Source organism: Bos taurus, chromosome X, assembly GCF_002263795.3.
Source record: "Bos taurus isolate L1 Dominette 01449 registration number 42190680 breed Hereford chromosome X, ARS-UCD2.0, whole genome shotgun sequence".
Lineage (NCBI taxonomy): Eukaryota > Metazoa > Chordata > Mammalia > Artiodactyla > Bovidae > Bos > Bos taurus.
In genome coordinates this window covers 127204526-127212782 of record NC_037357.1, presented here as the reverse complement: position 1 = coordinate 127212782, position 8257 = coordinate 127204526, and the positions used below count along the sequence as shown (strand labels likewise).

General features: G+C 43.7%; 1 non-coding gene across 1 annotated transcript; it reads left to right on the top strand.

Annotated features, from left to right (window-relative positions):
• Positions 1 to 7808: 7808 nt before the first annotated feature.
• Positions 7809 to 7913, top strand: LOC112445270 (small nucleolar RNA U13). Its single transcript, XR_003033636.1, has one exon. It is a non-coding gene; the product is annotated as a small nucleolar RNA U13 (small nucleolar RNA).
• The last annotated feature ends 344 nt before the right edge of the window (positions 7914 to 8257 follow it).

Genomic DNA, 8257 nt, shown 5'->3' with positions numbered 1-8257 from the left:
TGTCTCATAAAATCCTTTAGATACTGGTTTTGAAGTAGACTGGAAGGCATTCTCCCCTGACCATGTCAATCCCTGATTTTTTCTCTCTTCTGGATTGACTGACTTGTCAATAAATCTGTTTGACTCTGAAAAGTAGTTACACTTTGGTCCCCACATCGGGGAATTATCATGAGAACAATCCTGAAGTTGGAAAGCCATAAAGTTTCTGGACAAGAATTGCCAATCTGTCTCTTGAGGAAGCCTGTGCTCCCAAAGGTGAACCACCTGGTCTGCCTTATTTCAGTAACTAGTGAAGTCTTCCCTGAAGTTTGTCATGCAGACCTAGAAATAATGTCTGTTTTGGAACTTTAGATGTTTCTATATGGTTCTTTTGGAGTAGGAAATGGCAACCCACCCCAGTATTCTTGTCTGGAAAATCCCATGGACAGAGGAGCCTGGAAGGCTACAGTCTATGAGGTCGCAAAGAGTCAGACACAATTGAGCACGCACGCACACACACACACACACACACACACACACACACACACTCTCTGTCTCTCTTTTTCTCTCTCTTTCTCTCTTTGGGTGCTGTTTTATTACATGAACCATTTTAGATGAGTTGCTCTGTTCAGGTTTGGATGTTATCCCAGGGAAGTCTCATCTGTGGGCTCACAGTCAAAGGAGGAGGGAATTGTGTCAGGAGCCCCAGATTTGACCTTTATTTTGAAAGTTGGGGATTGACATTTGCTGGGAAGAGACTGCCTGGAGTGAAGGTTTGTCTGCTTCTAGCTGCTCGGTGTGTCAGACCAAAGAACACTGGTAAACTTGGAGAAGACTCTTGAGAGTCCCTTGGACTGCAAGGAGATCCAACCAGTCCATTCTGAAGGAGATCAGCCCTGGGATTTCTTTGGAGGGAATGATGCTGAAGCTGAAACTCCAGTACTTTGGCCACCTCATGCGAAGAGCTGACTCATTGGAAAAGACTGATGCTGGGAGGGATTGGGGGCAGGAGGAGAAGGGGACGATAGAGGATGAGATGGCTGGATGGCATCACTGACTTGATGGACGTGAGTCTCAGTGAACTCCGGGAGTTGGTGATGGACAGGGAGGCCTGGCATGCTGCGATTCATGGTGTCGCAGAGGCAGACATGACTGAGCGACTGAACTGAACTGAACTGAAAGTTCTTTCTGATGAAGGTTCCTGCCACGCCATACTTCACTGGGTTTTGGAGACCTCTCTTTGATAGACTTTTTAAGATCTGGAAGAAGAAGGCAAGTAGGTCTGGCCTAGGCTCCTATCAAATTACTGCTTTTGCCCCGGGTCCCAGAGCATGGGAGATTGTGCGTGACCCTTTAAAAGTGAAGTTTCTGTTTCCCCCAGTCCTGTGGGACTCCTGCTGTTAATCACTGCTGACCTTCAAAGCCGGCTTCTTTCAGGGCTCATCTTCGTGGTGCAGGACCCCGAGGCTGGGGAACCTGATGTGGGGCTCAGAACTCTCCTGTGGGAGAATCTCTGTAGAACAGTTATTCTCCAGTTTGTGGGTCACTCATGGGGGCTGGTGGTAATGGGATTTGATTATATCAAGTCTGCCCTTCCTTATATCTTTAGTTGTAGAAGATCTTTTCCGGTAGTTTCCAGAGAGTTCTCCAGAGAGTTGTGGTTTTGTTATCGAATTGAGTCATCTGGACCCTGCTCGAGCCCTGGCACAGCCAAGGCTCTCTGCCTCAGCGGGGGACGGGTCTTTTTTCTGTTTGGGTTCAAGTAGGTGAAAAACCAATGCTGAGGTCGGCACAGAATGTTATTCAGTGGCCAGAGAATGGAGGAGGGGAACTAAGTTCACAGATCAACTTCTTACCCACCTGGTGAGAGGGACTTGATTTTAAAGAGTAAAGACAAAGGGAGGAGGAGTGAGATTAATAATGGGGAGGCATGTGCATTATTTTCCTGGGGAAGGGGCAGGGCTTTTTTGAGGGAGTGGGGTGTCACCACCTTTTTATCCTTTTTTGATCCTTAATGTTTGGTCATGGCTGCTGGTGGGTGTGTCTTTTAAAGTGCTAATGTAATCAAAGTGAAGTTGCTCAGTCGTGTCCAACACTTTGCGACCCCATGGATTGTAGTCTGCCAGGCTCCTCTGTCCATGGGATTCTCCAGGCAAGAACACTGGAGTGGGTTGCTATTTCCTTCTCCTGGGAATCTTCCCCACCCAGGGATCGAACCTGGGTCTCTCAAACTGCAAGCACACTCTTTACCCTCTGAGCCACCAGGGAAGCCCAGTGTAATCAAATTAGTGTGTAATGAGACTCAGTCTGTTGGAGGTCAGATTCCTTGCCGTCTTGGTCCACCTGGTTTCATCTGGTTTTGGTTTTTGTTTTGCTTGTAGCTTCCTTTCTTATCTCCAGACTGTTTAACTTAAAGATTTATGTTAACTTCTGCTAAAGGAGGTGGCAGGGGCGTGTCAGGTTTTGAGTGAGGACTAAAGGTGGGGGTTGATTTTTGAGGGAAGACCTGGAGCAGCTCAGGGACAGCAGTTCTGGTATGCTTATGAGAGGAGGTGGGCCCATGGGCTCTCTACTGTGCCATCGTGGTCACTCTTGGGAAGTGCTCCCCTCCTTTTTTTCTTTTGCTTTGTGCTTAGTCTAGTTACACTTGCTTGTAGGGTGCAGGGGCCTTGTCCCTAGCACTTCAAACCAGAGTACCTCAGCTCACCGGGCCAGTGTGCAGAAGCACTGTGCCCGGCCCTCCAGCTGTTTTTTCCCTGAAACTCCTTAAAGCAAAACTATTTCTGTACCTTCACCATAATTCTTCTTACAGAAGATCTTTGAATTTTGACAGTTTAAAAAACTAAAAACACTTCTGTTAAACACTTACGATTGAACAAACAAAACAGACAAAAATTGTAAACTAAATTCAGAAGCAGTAAGGCACATAAAAATGAATCTTGAAATGATATCCAAGTAAATGCCCATGTATAATAGCTGAAACTTGCAACTAATTAGTTTGCTGACCTTGGGTGAGTTATCTTCACTGGGGACAATAAGACCCCCAGCTTTACCATTTAAGATTTATTGTAATATGGTATATGTGAAATGTTCTAGAATACAGTAGAGAAGTTCTGGGTACAAATTGTCTTGTTAATATTACAGTCCAAAAGCCATTATATTCTCATTTATATAACCTCTAGGTTATACCTGAGAAGTCAACCTAGGCTGCACCCATGTGCTTTGGAAGAATTTGGAAGAATTGACCATTCCCTGACACTGCAAACCACCGTTTTCTTCTCCTGTCACCAAATTTGAATTTATTTTAAAAGTCACATTTTTATACTTCCAGACAAGATAGCCATAGCTCTATTTCTTTGACTTCATGGCTAGTGCTACCTAATAAACACATAAAAACACGTTGAAGCCATTTTCTTCTCTTTTTGTATCATGCTTATATGGCGAATCCAAAGTGAATATGTCATTTCTTATGGAAACAGAAAACATGACTATAAGCCTCCCTGTGGTTGACTCCACATATCCTGCATCTTTGACAAGGAAATTTGGATTGTACAAATATTGTTTTGCTCATTTACTGAATACTACAAATGCTTATTGTATTTTGAGTTAGAAGGAAGCTTAGTAACTATTTACTGTAATCCTCTCATTTTACCATTGTGGGGACTGAGCCTCAGAAAAATAAGAATTGTCCAAAGCTGTGCAACTAGTTAGTGGCAGAGTCCAACTCAACTAATCCTACAAACCACGAGGGAAAGGAGCTTATTTTATTCTGCCATGCTTCTTCTCAGTTCAGCTGTTTTTTTTTAATCAAGGATACTTTTCAGAAGCCTTGATCTCACCTAGGAGAATCTTCACTACTGCTTCTTTTTTATTTTATTTTCTATTTTGGCTGTGCTGGGTCTTCTTTGCTGCATGCAGGCTTTCTCTAGTTGGTCTGTGAGCTTCTCATCATGGTGGTTTCTCTTGTGGAGCATGAGGTCTAGACACGTGTTACCTGAATTGGCAGGCAGATTGTTAACCACCAGGGAAGTCCACTGTGGCTTCTTAATTTCTTTATTTAGTGCTCATTGAATTGTACTAGTGCTAGCTTATCTTCCTAAGGCTTTAGTCTGGAATGCTTTTTATTTATTTATTTATTTTTTGCCACTTGTCTCTAGTAAATATTAATAGTAACTCATATTTCAAAATAACCCTCTACTTTCTTCTCAGCATCCAGTTCTTTAAATCTTACATGAAAACTTCAGGGGTGTTTGTTAAGAGTAGATGTTCCAGGGTCAGAGAGCCCTGGATTGAAATCCTTAATCTGCTCCTGACTCTGTGATGGGGTAGTCCTTGGAGTTATTGGCAGATTCCCTCTACATTTTCTGCTACTTGTTGACCTTTTCCTGCTTAAAGAGATGAATGTTTGTCAAAGGAAAGATATGATATAGCAAAAGAGCATAGAAAAAGCTTTTGAATTTCAAAAACTCAGGCTTTTGGCTACAGAGCCCTAAGCTTTGAAGGACCTCAAGGAGTAGGTAGACCATGATGATTTAAGGGTGAAATTAAAAATATTCCTGGGATCTTAAAGACCTGCTGTTGAGTGGGGGAAAAAAGGCTAGACACAAGAGTGTATGTTATATGGTTCCATCGATGTGGCATTCCAAATCAGGCTAAAACGAATTCATCTGTTAAAAATCAGAAAAGTGATTAGGGTGCGGATTTTTTTTAATTTTTATTTACTTACTTGGCTGTGATGGTTCTTAATTGTGTCACACGGGATCTCTGATCTTTGTTGCAGCATGTGGGATCTTTAGTTGTGCCCTGTGGGATCCAGCTCCCCAACCAGTGATTGAACCCAGGTCCCTTGCATTGGGAGCACAGAGTCTTAGCCACTGGGCCACCAGGGAAGTCCCTAGGGGATTGATTGTAAAGGGGCATGAGGGAGCTTTCTGGGGTGATTGAAATGTTCTGTATCTCAATATAGATGTGAGTTGAAAGTGAAAGTGTTAGGTACTCAGTCGTGCAACTCTTTGTGACCCCATGGACTGTAGCCCTCCAGGCTCCTCTGTCCATGGGATTTCCCAGGCAAGAACGCTGGAGTGGGTTGCCATGCCCTCCTCTAGAGGATCTTTCCCACTCAGGGATTGAAACTGGGTCTCCTGCATTGCAGGTAGATTCTTTACCATCTGAGCCACCAGGGAAGCCCCTGGTGTGAGTTACACAATTATAAACATTCGTCAAATCTTATTAAACTATATACTTATGGTTTGTGCACTTTAATATATGTAAATTGTATCTCAACAAAAACATTTTTAATGAAAGAATCCTTGGGACATGACTGAAAATATAGCGTGAGTACTGATGATGGATGTGTTCCCTGGGACGGGAAGCATCTATGTCTAAGTCCTATGCCTGCCCCTTCCTGAGGGACAGTTTGACAAAAGGGAAGGATGGAAACCACAAGATAGACTTGAGGAGTCTGAGAGCAAAGGTATCTTTGAGCTACTCTCCCAGGTAGAACCATGTAAAGTGGCAAAACCCCAGGTTTTTGTTTTTTTTTTTTTAAAGGCTACATGGAATGTCCGGGCAGATGCTGCAAGAATAATTGAATGTTCTCTTTGCAATCAAGAGCTGTTGAAACATGTGTTGAGAGCTAGGGCCCCTGGAAAGACACTTGAAGGAAAGATGAGGCATCCTGCATGCAGCAGCCTATATGGACCAGTGACTGAAGACCAAGGGGTGTGTGACCCTGTGGATTGTACCTGCCAGACTCCTCTATCCATGGGATTTCCCAGACAAGAATACTGCAGTAGGTATCCATTTCTTCCTCAAGGGTATCTTCCCAACCCAGGGATCGAACCCATGTCTTCTGCATTGGCAGCTGGATTCTTTACCACTGTGCCACCTGGGAAGCCTTGAAGACCAAGGGGACACAAGCATATCTCAGCAGATGCCAGCAGGATAGATGGTAACATGGGTGATCACATTCCCTTTCCCCACCAGCATCTTGACCACTGTGTAGTCCCCTTCCCCCACTAAAATAAGATGCAACCTTGATGAATAGAAAGGTCTGGCCACTTTAACACAACTGGGGACAACTCTGAAGGGCCATTTTGGCTCTAGAGCTCCTGGTTGGATCAGCCAAGGCTCTGGTTGCTTTTGCATTTCTGCTTCCTTCCCTTTTCTTCCCTTCCCTTCCATAGGCGGTGGGTCCCAAGGGCACCCCTTAAAAAGCATCCTGCATCCCAAGCTCCATATTAGAGTCTGCTTCCAAGGCAAATCGACCTTTGACAGTTATAAGAGATGTATCTTGGGCTAGAGGCTGCCAAACATCAAGTTGATCCAAACTGTAAAATTTTAAAAACTACCGTAATGGTCATGAACTTACCTTAAGCTTTACCTTGTAGGGTTAGGTTTAGATCAGAATGAATATAACCATCCATGGATGTTTTGAGAGAGAATTCTCCAAGGTGTTCTCACATTTCCGCATGTCTTGTGGGCAGAGACCCTGACAGCCTTTATGCCAGACTGTTCTTTTCAAGGACAGTTGTGTACTCAATAGCCTTGGAAAATAGAATTAGTATTGCCTCTGGAGGAGATAGTGAATTTGTTTCTTAACTAATATAATAAAGATAATATCTCTGGGGCAAAGGTCACACAAGTTTGCTTGCAGCCCATTATTTTAAAAATGGAGGTTTTGAAACTTGGGGGTTTTCAGCTGTGACACAAACCCACTGCATACACAACATCTACTTAGGTTGTTCTCTGTTGCCCCTGTGGGACTGGGAGGGCAATCTGCTTGCTGTGCTGCGAGTAATATAGAAAGGACAGTTAGAAGCCCAAATCTCACCTTTCTTATAGACAGAAGCCAGTGTGAAACACGTAGTTTGTTGCAGGGGCTAAATGAACCTGCCAAATGAACTCAAGAAGTAGATATATTTCTCCACCTATTGTGGGCATGATGCAGAAAGTAAGACATGGCAGGAAAGAGAAACAGAGATGAAGATGGACCACGGGCAGGCCCCTGTCCTCCTAGTTAGGTGTATCCAATAAAGGCAGGGCTCTAGCCGCTGAAAGGAAACCTTAAAAGTAAACGAAAGTCTTCCCTTTAGCATCTTGTCAAGAACTGTTCAGGGTCTGACATTTCACCATGACTGCAAACTGACACGGAGAAGGCAATGGCACCCCACTCCAGTACTCTTGCCTGGAAAATCCAATGGACGGAGGAGCCTGGTAGGCTGCAGTCCATGGGGTTGCTAAGAGTCAGACACGACTAAAGTGACAGCAGCAGCAAACTGACAAGTCAGCCAGCCACAGTTTCCTGGATGCTGGTAGAAAACAGGAAACCCCTGCATCACAGATGAAGGCTTCTATTAATAAATGGCACAGATTTTTCAACGCTGGCTGGAATTGTTTAGACACATTTTGAAAAATATGATTGCCTGGGACCCAGCTGTATAGCTTCTGTACCTGGATATCAGAACTTTTTTTCTTTTTTTAAAGGCTCCACTGATGATCTTATAGTAAAACCAGAGCTGAAATACTTTAAGCTACATTCATATATCCAAATGCTCAGAATTTCTTCCTACACCAAAACCGATAGCTCTCATGTCAAAATTTTAGACTGAGAGAAATATACATCCTTTCATTTTCATCGTTCATGACTTACTCAATGGTATACCTCTAACAGAAATAATATCATCTAACATTGCATAGATGTTTCATAGATCAGAAAACATTTTCCCTTAGAGAGGAGAGGGTGAGACTGGGAGAACATAAGTGACTTGCCTCCGATAAGCCCAATGAGTTCATTACTGTGGACTCAAAGTTAAACATGTACTAATGGGATCCTTTTGTAGTTCATGAGCATGATGATTGGGTGTTCATGCTGCTACGTGACATGTGCCTCCCCGCAAACCTTGTTACGACGCCGGCACATTACCTGTCTGATGTGGGAAAAAAAAAAAAAAAAACATGTACTAATGGTTAGCTTTAGGTGCCAGTTGGGCTGCCCAAAGCTAGAAGAAACTGTGACTTCCTATGAGGTCTGCAGTAAAGTGCCTCACATTTCCTTTCAGCCTTCCTCACACTTGTTCATTGTCTATCTTCCTGGGAGCTGTAAGCTTTGTGACGATGAGTTTATGCCTGTCTCATTCATAGTGGATCCCTAGCACAATTGCAGGCACAGAGAATCTCAAATATATTTGGTCATTTACTCATTTCAGGGGCTTCCCAGGTGGTACAGTGGTAAAGAATCCACCTGTCAATGCAGGAGGCACAAGAGATGCCCATTTGA